This window comes from Hyposmocoma kahamanoa, unplaced genomic scaffold (assembly GCF_003589595.1).
Source record: "Hyposmocoma kahamanoa isolate Upper Pololo Valley unplaced genomic scaffold, ASM358959v1 215, whole genome shotgun sequence".
NCBI lineage: Eukaryota > Metazoa > Arthropoda > Insecta > Lepidoptera > Cosmopterigidae > Hyposmocoma > Hyposmocoma kahamanoa.
This window is the reverse complement of record NW_020653736.1, coordinates 1,416,129-1,426,403: the sequence shown is the minus strand read 5'-3', so window position 1 is coordinate 1,426,403 and position 10,275 is coordinate 1,416,129. Positions and strand designations below refer to the sequence as shown.

The 10,275-nt window shown below is 36.1% G+C and overlaps 1 non-coding gene across 1 annotated transcript; it reads right to left on the bottom strand.

Moving 5' to 3' along the window:
* Nucleotides 1-8,094: 8,094 nt before the first annotated feature.
* Trnam-cau lies at nucleotides 8,095-8,171 on the bottom strand. Its single transcript has one exon. It is a non-coding gene; the product is annotated as a tRNA-Met (tRNA).
* Between the last annotated feature and the right edge of the window lie 2,104 nt (nucleotides 8,172-10,275).

Below are 10,275 nucleotides of genomic sequence, written 5' to 3'. Positions count from 1 at the left end.
ACATAATGACACGTTCTACTACGCGATTTGTCGTACATTATTTATTTATGTAATATATAAATCCGTTGGTATACTTTATTCTTATTATTGTTGACATTAAATTGACAACGATAACTAATTTTGTTTATTATATTATTTTTGATGTATTGAACTGTTTTTCTTTCATCTACCATTTTTCTCGCTATAGTAAGTTGTGTGTTTCGCTCGGCAGCAAAGTTGTTTTGCTTCTCGTGGCTTGAAACTCTCGCTACGCTCGAGATTCTATTTTTTAATCAATCTTTGACTTTTTCGCTTGCTCAGGTCTCAATACAAGCACTCGCGCCAAAGAATAACTTTGCAGTCTTGCATAACAAATATTTGTCTGTTCTTTCTGCAAAGATGGCCCTGACCCTTTAGCAATGGAATCTAAAATCTAAAATACAGAAATGTTTCCTTTCTGCCTTTAAGCACATTTTATTTGTAGACATATGGTTGTAAAACATTTTAAACACCCTGTTTAATACACAGGAGGTTGTTAATTAGTACCGTGTTTTGTATACAGGTGTGCCAGCGACTGTGTCTTCGGAAGCAATTCCGTAATTAAACATTATGTCGGAAGTGGAATTTACTCTGCAAACTTTGCATATTAATTTTCTTAGACGTTTTTTATCACAGACCTTTATCTCTAGCTGGAAGATATTGTTTATTGCTGCAAAAAACCTCCTTATTGTACAGTCAATACGGTGAGTTTTACATTGAGCTCGGATTAAATATTAGTATATATTTTAATGTATTATATAGTTTCCCAAAGTGGTCTCGACTTCCTGGGGGCGCTGAAGAGTCCTAGTGGGGCGGCAGGGAAGCAATTGGAAACGTTGATACTGTCCAGGGGGTGCTACCGCATTTGAAAACAAAATCTGAATTATTTAAAGAAAATTATGTAAACTACACTACACATACATATGTGTAATTTTTTTCCTAGTGATTTTTTGTGTTAGGTCAATATAAAAAATTCGTGTTTTCGATTATTTTTTGGAGTGGTGGGAGATGATTGTTTTTTTATCCTAAGTGAGCGGTTAGACAAAAAAATTGGGAACCTATAATGCAGCTGCTATGTTGCAGCGCGATCCTCTCTATCCTTCAATAATATTGGACACCGACATCAGACCCTTAATTTCCGAATTCTTAGAGGATAAGTCTAACTCTCATGCTCACTTTGAGTTGTTAAATCGTAAATATATTTTAACTGACTTCAAAAAAGGAAAATGTTCTGAATTCGACTGTTTTTTTTTTTTGCGTGTATGTTCCATGGTTACTCTGGAATTTGCGAACCGATTTTGATGATATTTTTTTATTAGAAAGAGGGTACCTTAGTATTGGTTCTATTTAAAAAAAATGTTTTACGTCTAAGGGTGATTTAGGGGATGTATCCGGTTTTGCGCACTTTCCGGTAACCGATTTCAATATAACTTGGCAAATAGATGTTCCAAAAACTTTTGAGGTCTTTTTTTTGTAATAAAAAAGTTATAATTATTAATACAAAGATCGAACACTCAGAAAAAATTCCTTCGATCCGGTCGGATTCGAACCGACGTCTTCTTGCATACCGTGCCAGACGCTATACCAACTAAGCCACGGAACGAACCAACGGACCTCACGAACGAACCAACGGACCTCACGAATTTTTCTATGTGCTTGGGTCGTGTCTTTGTACTTGTTCTTTCAACGACTTTTTAGTCGTAGCGCAATCTATGAGAAATCTATTGCAAATTTATCACCCAGTTAGTACCTTTACAGCTACCAGTCCTGGCGAGAGATGTAGCTATTCATTGTATTAATTAAATTTTTATTGAATTTCAATTCAATGAAAATTTAATTAAAAAAGTTATAATTATACTTTAAACAAGATTCAAACCAACCGACTCAATTTCTCTGTTACGATCGTATTCGAAGCATATTTATCCTTACTTCTAAACTAAAACAACGACTCTACTTATCGTATTAACTGAAAATCAGTGTTGGGAACGGATTGCGTTTTCAATCATATACTGAGTTACTGACCCCTTCATTATCGCAGCTGGCACCGCACAAAATATATTTACTTATTGTGTGAGTCACAATTGTAAGTGTGAATGCAGGTGTGCTAAGCCTTCTATTTTTGTAATGCTGTTTTGTGCAGTTTTATAATTATTTATTTTTTACGTTTGTTGTATACACAGAACAACAAACATGTATAGTAGAAGTGCTAAGTGGACGTGGCACGTATGCCAACAGTGCGAGGAGTTCCACATACTTGAGCTTTGTATATTATTTTTATATTTTGTACGAATTTATTACATATTTTTAAATTAGAAACTATGGCCAATCATTTTTAAGATTTCATAGGGTTTAACATTACGATAGTAAGTTTTGGCGACAACGGTTCTAATAGTAATCGTTTTCTGTTTTCTTTTTTTAAATCTCTTGGTATCATTTGTGATAAACAAATAAATGTATTTTATTTCTTCATTTCTGTTATTTTTAACATAAACTTTAGCCAGTAAGATAGGATTTTTTGACAGACATAAAGTTGGTTGTTGCTTGAGAAATCTTACAATTTTAAATGAGATACGTACCGGCTATGCATTTAAATGTGTAAGGAGAATTTTACGATGAACGTGACCGACTTAAAAAAGTAGAGAAAGTAGCTAGAACAGAACAGCGATCGGGATGTACGGTATAAATTAACTTCATCGTCAACAGCCTATCGCAATCCACTGCTGGACACAAGCCTCCCCCAATGTAAGCTATTGTGCCAGGTCCTCAGCTTGTCGCATCCATCTGCTACTAGCAGCCTGCCGCAGATTGTCACTCCATCTGGTCTCCTCTCAAGAACTCGCTTTCCCCAATGATTATCAGTTTTTTTAATGATATTAAGTGACGGGATGAACAAGTCGTCCGCCTGATGGTAGGAGATAGGCCTGTCCATAACAGTTGCAGTCCCACTCAGAGCTTCAAATCGCAAAGATCTGAGGGGCACTGCCACTACGCCCGTCACTCTGAGACATAAGTTGACAAGTCCCATGTGCCTGTAAAAAACCAGCACCTTTACCCTTCAAAACCGGAACATAGTACCGCTGTCATAGAAAGAGAGCGCAGGGCTCTGGCTGTCCGCTGTAATATGCTGGCTCGGAGGTTCGCACGCTGCTCTAACGAATATCAAGATAAGGCTTTTCAAAGCTTTCTGCCAATCCTTCTACACTGGCAGCCTCTGGGTCTCACATGCGCAGCGGTCAGCCTGACCTGGGTCTGCCACGGTTCTGCAGTGCTTGCGGTATGTTCGCGGAGTCGGCAACGGCTGGTTTCCACGCGATCCTGCGCAAGCGTACTGCGTCGCTGCTGAGCCGCCTGCGTAGATCATCTAACCGCGTCCTGAACATTTTTACTGACCGGTGGGACTCTCCGCTGCTACACCAGTGGATGTGCTTGCATGCGGATAAGCACATAGGTCGATAGTGGTAGCGGTTGAGACCCATGACTCGTATACAATAAATTTTCAAGAATATTTATTTTAAATTTTAATCTAATTTAATGTATTGTATTTTGTAATGTTTTTATTTTATTTTTGTGACTCGTGTACTATACTATGCTGTAATATTGGCGAAATAAAATATTTTGAATAGGAATTTGAATTACTGCTTGGACAAACTCTTTAACAAGGACTTCTTCTGCTACACGACTCCACAGATATGGACAGCCCACTGCTACGTCAGCTTGTTTATTCTACCAGCTATGTCGCCGTTTTGGTTCTTTGTCGAATAACCTCATTTCGTATCTAGTCTTGTATAAATTAACTTTAACATATTATTAGTGAAAACTTTCCTAATTCATAATTCTTTTAATTATTGCAATGTGGATGATATGGTGTACATTTTAACATATTCAGTACCCAAACATGAATTTGTTGATTATATGTATTGTGTCGAGTGAAAAGACGTCGTTATATGCGAAAAATATTTTATTAATTTGTGGTAGCCGACACGAACCCGGAACAGCATCATTTTAAACAAAAAAGAATTTTCAAAATCGGTCCACATTTCATGGAGAAAACGGTATGTCAGTGTAGAACATGTGTTCGAAATTTGAGGATTTTCCTCGATTTCCATGGACCACCACGACAGTGCACCCTTTCAAACAAAAAAGGAATTTTCAAAAACAGTCTACAATTGACGGAGAAATCTAAAAACATACATACAGCCGAACGTATATAAGGTCCTCCTTTTTTTAAGTCCATTAAAAAATCGATTATACGTTTTTAATATGATGCTATTGAGCGCTGCGTGTCGGGAAATCTTATCAGCGCTTCGTGTAAACTATTTTACATGTGAATAAATGATAAAAAAATTGTGATATAGATTACTGCCTGCATTGGTGTCAAGTAACATTGCTCTCATATAATTAACCTTTCTTATTAGGAGACAAAGCGAATTCTCACCAGTAAGATATTTGCCGCAACTATCTGTCAACGTAGCTATTGTCTTTTTTGCTCTACTTCCGACTGCAATAGTTCCGTTCTCCTTGCGACATTGTCTTATTACCGCTGTGTTAACAATGTTGGTGGTTTAACCGATTTTAGATTTTTTTTGACATTTGTGTATATATTTTTTTACTTTCTATATTTTTACATCACACCAATTGCTTGGTCTCATAACACTTTAAAAAACAATAACTATTGTTATTAAATTCACTAGAAAATTGCTCAGCGTTTTAACGACATGTCGCGCTGCCCATTGTTCCGTCAGTTGCCATCGGGCGCTTGTCAGTGTCGAATCTGTGTCAAATTTTCTCCGTTTGTTCTTATTTTATTCAAATTATTTTTGCGGGACGGGAGGGGCGGCCCGCTCCTCACCTCCTAAAATCCAGGCTCCCGACCAAGTACCTCGCCTTAAAGAAGTCCACAGATTATACACTCATAGGCATGTTTATTTGAAAAAATAATTACTTTAATCTTTATTTACTGGTATATGTAGCCTGTGGTTCATTCGACACTGGAAAGGTAAAACGTGTAATGTGCATTTGGAAAATATTACAGAAGAACGGTGTAAAGTAATTTTTTTCGTGATTATAGTTTTATTTATCGAGTTCTTAGGTTTTCGCGATTGTTTCACATAGGAAATGAAACTATTATTATATTATATATTTGTTTTTTCAAACAAATCAACGTTTCGGGCCCTTTACAGGTTCCTATGATCAAGGTTGACTGTGAAACAAACGTGGAAACAAATATATGCGATTTGAATCCGAAAAAATAGCTTCGTTTCCTATAGTTTTATTTCTTATATGAAAAAACTGACACTTTCTACTTTTCAAGCGAAAGATAAAGATAAATAAAATCCTGAGCGTAGCGAGGGTTTCAAGCCACGAGACGCAAAACAACTTTGTTGCCGAGCGAAACGCACAACTTTTCACCTCACGATAGCGAGGAAAAAACAGTTGAACTACAACAAATCAGTTATCGTAAACAAAATTAGTTATCGTTGTCAATTTAAGGTCAACAATAAGAATAAAACGTACCAACGGGTTTATATTACATAAATAATGTACGACAAATCGCGTAGTTGCACGTGTCATCATGTTTTTTTTTTCATCGAAAGAAAAAGGTAGGTGCACCACAGTCCATCGTCAAGTTCGAACTTCAAAACCTTTTCCACACTAGCGTGGAAAAAAAAACGCTTTTGCGTGCAGATTTCTAATGAGAAAGGAAGCCTGTCCGAGTGCAGTGAGATGTAAATATTAGATTTATGATTTTCTTTTTCTTAACAAAAATTACTTTCAAACCTTTAAAGCGTGATATGAACTTTCTTATCATTATTCAACCTTGTTTTAATGTTACTCTAAATATGACCATGAGTCTTTGACTGTAAGAGGTAAGTCCTGCCTTGAATACAAATAACAGCAAATATTCTATTATTGTCTAGAGAAATTTCATAAAGTGGAGTCCTTCAGTATGGAAATTTATAAGCTTTCCCGGTCTCGCCATGTTGAAACTATATTAATACAATTAAACGTGGAAGGAAGGAGAGATATTATTATATTTTGACGAGTTCCGTGCTCGGTTGCACAACGGTTTTCATGACCGACAACAGCTTACGTGTGAAGCGTCGAAATATTACCTATTTATATTGTGGAAAACGTCAAGTTTTCCGTCAATTCTCCACTCTGTGGAGAATTTAAAAATCAAATATATATAATCTCAGTACAGAGTACTAAAAAAACCAACCTCAAAAGTACGTGGAATTACTTATAATTATCAAGTTTTATTATAATCGGTTATCGGAAAGTGCGCAAACCCGGATTCATCCCCTAGTTCGCCACTATACGGGACTTGACACAGGAGGTAATAAAAATCGGTTCTCACTACTCAAAGTATATTGAGAGAGATTTACTATACTAATTTTAATAGTTTCACTGGTGCTCCGTACAAACTTTCAACCCCTATTTCACCCCCTTTAAAATTTATTTTAGTGACAAAGAGCAGACTATGTCCTTCTCCTAAGTTCCATCTATATCTCTATACCAAAATTCATGAAAATCAGTTGAGCTGTTTAGGCGGTAACAGACAGAATTACTTTTGCATTTAATAACGCACACACTCAAGGCGTTTACGGTAAAAGAAGATAAAGAAGCAAAAATCATCCCCTTTCTTATTAATAAAAAATAACAAAAACATCCAAGGTATGAAAAGGCTTCAAAGGCAAAATTGTTTCCGCACAATGGATCCAACATGGCGGCGTTTCCGCTATTGTGGTGTGCTTCCGTTCCGAAGCAAAGTTGGTAATGACGGGAAATATTGTATTTGTGTTATGTTTTCATGCAATATATTGTTTCAGCCTGTATTATTCAAACGGGGTATAATAGATTAGTTCCTAAGAAAGAGACCCGTGTCTAGTCGTCGGAAGTATAGCGACGATTAGTATTGAAACATCTCTGTTTGTATGACACTGGGTGTTTTTAGTAGCAGTCACCTTCTTGTGAAAGAGTTCGCCCAGAGAAGTAGTGTCACATTAACTATTTCTGCCGCCAAGCTGTAATGTGTACATTACTGCGTTCCGGTTTCGAAGGGTAAGGGTACTGGTGAAATTACAGGCACATGGGACTTTTCAACTTATGTCACATGATGGGCGCAGAGGTAGTGCACCTCAGATCTTTGCGGTTGAAAGCTACGAGTGACACTGCAACTGTTATGGATAAGCGTGTCGTTTGCCATCAGGCGCACGACTTGTTCGTTCCAACACTTAGTATCATAAAAATACCTTTTTATTTATATTGTATCATTTTAAATTAGAGAAAGAAATAAAGAAAGAAAGCTGTTTATTTTACATACAAACATAGGCATGCATACATTGACTTACAAATAAATGGACGACAGGTCTAATACAAAAACCACGAAAAAAATGTCCCAAGTCAACCTATTCGAAATTTAAATTGTAATGTCATCGCAGTATCGCGCTGTCAGTAGAACAAATAAAGACTAAAGCGGAGTGTCGCGCTCTGTATACGATTTGAGCGCCTTACAAGTGCGGACACTTTTTAGCGCGGACCCGACGTCCATATAATTGTAAGTCAATGCATGCATATAAACAAAAAAAGGACAAAAAAAAAATAATTAAAACAATTTACGTGAATAAACAGTGATTAACTGTAATACGTATCGTGGTTGGTGTAGTGTATGCACATAATGTACCATAGACATTAGACAATATAAGTTAAGTAAGACGTATCGCACGTGTACGTGAAGTAAATACATGTTGTTTCATGGAGCTATCCCTGTACTGAGTAGCGCAAACGCCACAGTTGGTACAAACGGTACTTGCTCGGCTTTAGCCCCAACCGTTTTGTTTAACCGTGTCGTGGCGCTGATTTACAGTAAGCCCGGAGCGAATGAGTCACTGACAGCAATAAAAAGAATTAATTTAATTAAAATAATCAGAAAAATTAGAAAATAAACTTACCTACATTATAAAATTTTTATACAAATTTAAAATATGAATTTTAATATTTGTGAAATGTCGCGTCCACGAGGACGATATAATTAAATGAAAATAAAAACAAAAAATTGTGGAGACCGGTCTGATATAGCAGAGCGTGGTTTCGATCCACGGACCTCTGGGTTATGGGCCCAGCACGCTTCCGCCGCGCTGCGCCACTCTGCTCTCGAAGACGACGGCGAAATAGCACTATGCTTACTGTTGACCAATTTATATGACAACCATGACTATCATGTATTCATTCTTTCGCGAGATGTAAGCAGGTTTTAAATACATTCTATTTATTAATTAAGTACGCTTATAGCCAGGGATCGGAATAGGTAGAGTTTTTTTACCTAAATTTCGAGGAACATAGAGAGAAAATTGAGACTGCCTTACGACAATATTTTTGTCCTGGACTTTTTCGGGATTCGGGAAATCACTTAAGAACATAAAAAATTTACGTAATTGGGGCACATACACAGAACAGGCAGGTACACTATATTTATCTTAACTTTGCGACGCACAGTGGGTCGGTCTGCGATATTGCAGACATTGGATTTTTTTTCACGATACCTCTCTAAAAAAATGCCAATCGAGAGATCCTATTGTCCTAATTAGATATTGTCGTATCACATTATGCCATAAACCTAATAGTTTAGTAGGAAAAAAATAAAATGTGTATTTTTTATATGTGACCATACTTTTACTGCCAAAGATTGTATTTAATAGTTTATAGCAGTATAACAATCTATATATTATTTAACTGCTTATAGCCATTAACTTACAAATAAATGGACGACGGGTCTAATACAAAAACCACGAAAAAAAAGTCCCAAGTCAACCTATTTAAACGTAGTGACATGTAAAGGAATATGAAAAAGCTAAAACGTTGAATTTAAATTGTAATGTCATCGCAGTACTGTCGAATTTTGCTTGCTACGCTGTCAGTCGAACAAACGAAGACGAAAGCGTGAATGACGCTCTGTATACGATTTTAACGCCCTATAAGTTCGGACACTTTTTAGCGCGGACCCGACGTCCATATAATTGTAAGTCAATGCTTATAGCCTATAAATAAATTAGTGATACGTACTGTATCTCAGTGTTAGTAAAAAGTACGTGATTTACGAATTAAACTTTTCATATCAAACTGTTACAAGATTAAATTTAAATATAGCTTTATATATAAAAGCACTTAACAAATGTAAAAAGGCCACTTATACGATTATTCAGTAGATAGTTGTTTGAAGTAGTGGCCCGTGGTCATATTTATTCGCACGCTAATGATTGTCAATGGGACGCCCTGTGCGTACCTATATCTTTGTCTATTAGAGCCACAGATAGGGACACAGTGTCGAAACATATGTATCGATACTGTACTCATGAATAGTATCGCATAAAAATATCGAAACAAAAAGTATCGATACCTCGAGGTATGGTTCAAAATTAATATTAAATATTATTTCAACAGTTATTTTCGCACAAATTGCAAAATAAAATGCAATTTTTAGTTAGTCCGAAGCGCCTAAAAATAATAGTGTAACAAATGAATAGCCAAATTTCAATTTCTCTTTAAAAAATATTGACTTTATGAGTTTGTCAGAGATATTAACATTGCTAATATGGTTGAAAATCAAATATTATACGTACAGGTGATATTAACCATAGACGAGTACTAGAACAACTCGTAATACTCAAGAATATATTGTTACGCAATGAAACACGTGCACGCAAGGAATAGCAACCGACGACTACTAGGTATGCCCTTGCCTCGTCGTGCCACACACGCCGGCACCAGTAGCTCGAGTTTTATTCACTATTTTGAGGAAACCACGCATTAGAAATTATTGCGAATAGTTAACTTTTTAAAACAGCAAAACAATCGGATTTTTTTTATTTCACTAATGTATTGTGTTACTGAATCTTACTGCAGATTTTTTTTACATGTGACGGACACTGAGAAACGATTAAGTAAAGAAAACGGAAAATGTAAATTGAAATGTTTCTAATTATTTTTCTTCTGTCTCATTCTTATAAAGAGGCAAACAGTGGCATAAACTAGGTATATAGCCATTTCATTTGTGATGAAGGTTTACCATTAAAAAGAAAGTCGCTAGGTGATTTGCTTTATTATATGAGGTGTCCTAAGTAGAAATTATTCGAAACGATACGATACTTGTCGAAAAGTACTAATACCAGAAAAGTATCGAATGAAAAATATCGAGTACAAAGATATTGGTATTAAAAGGAAATCTACTCGATATCAAAAAGTATCGATACTTTTTCC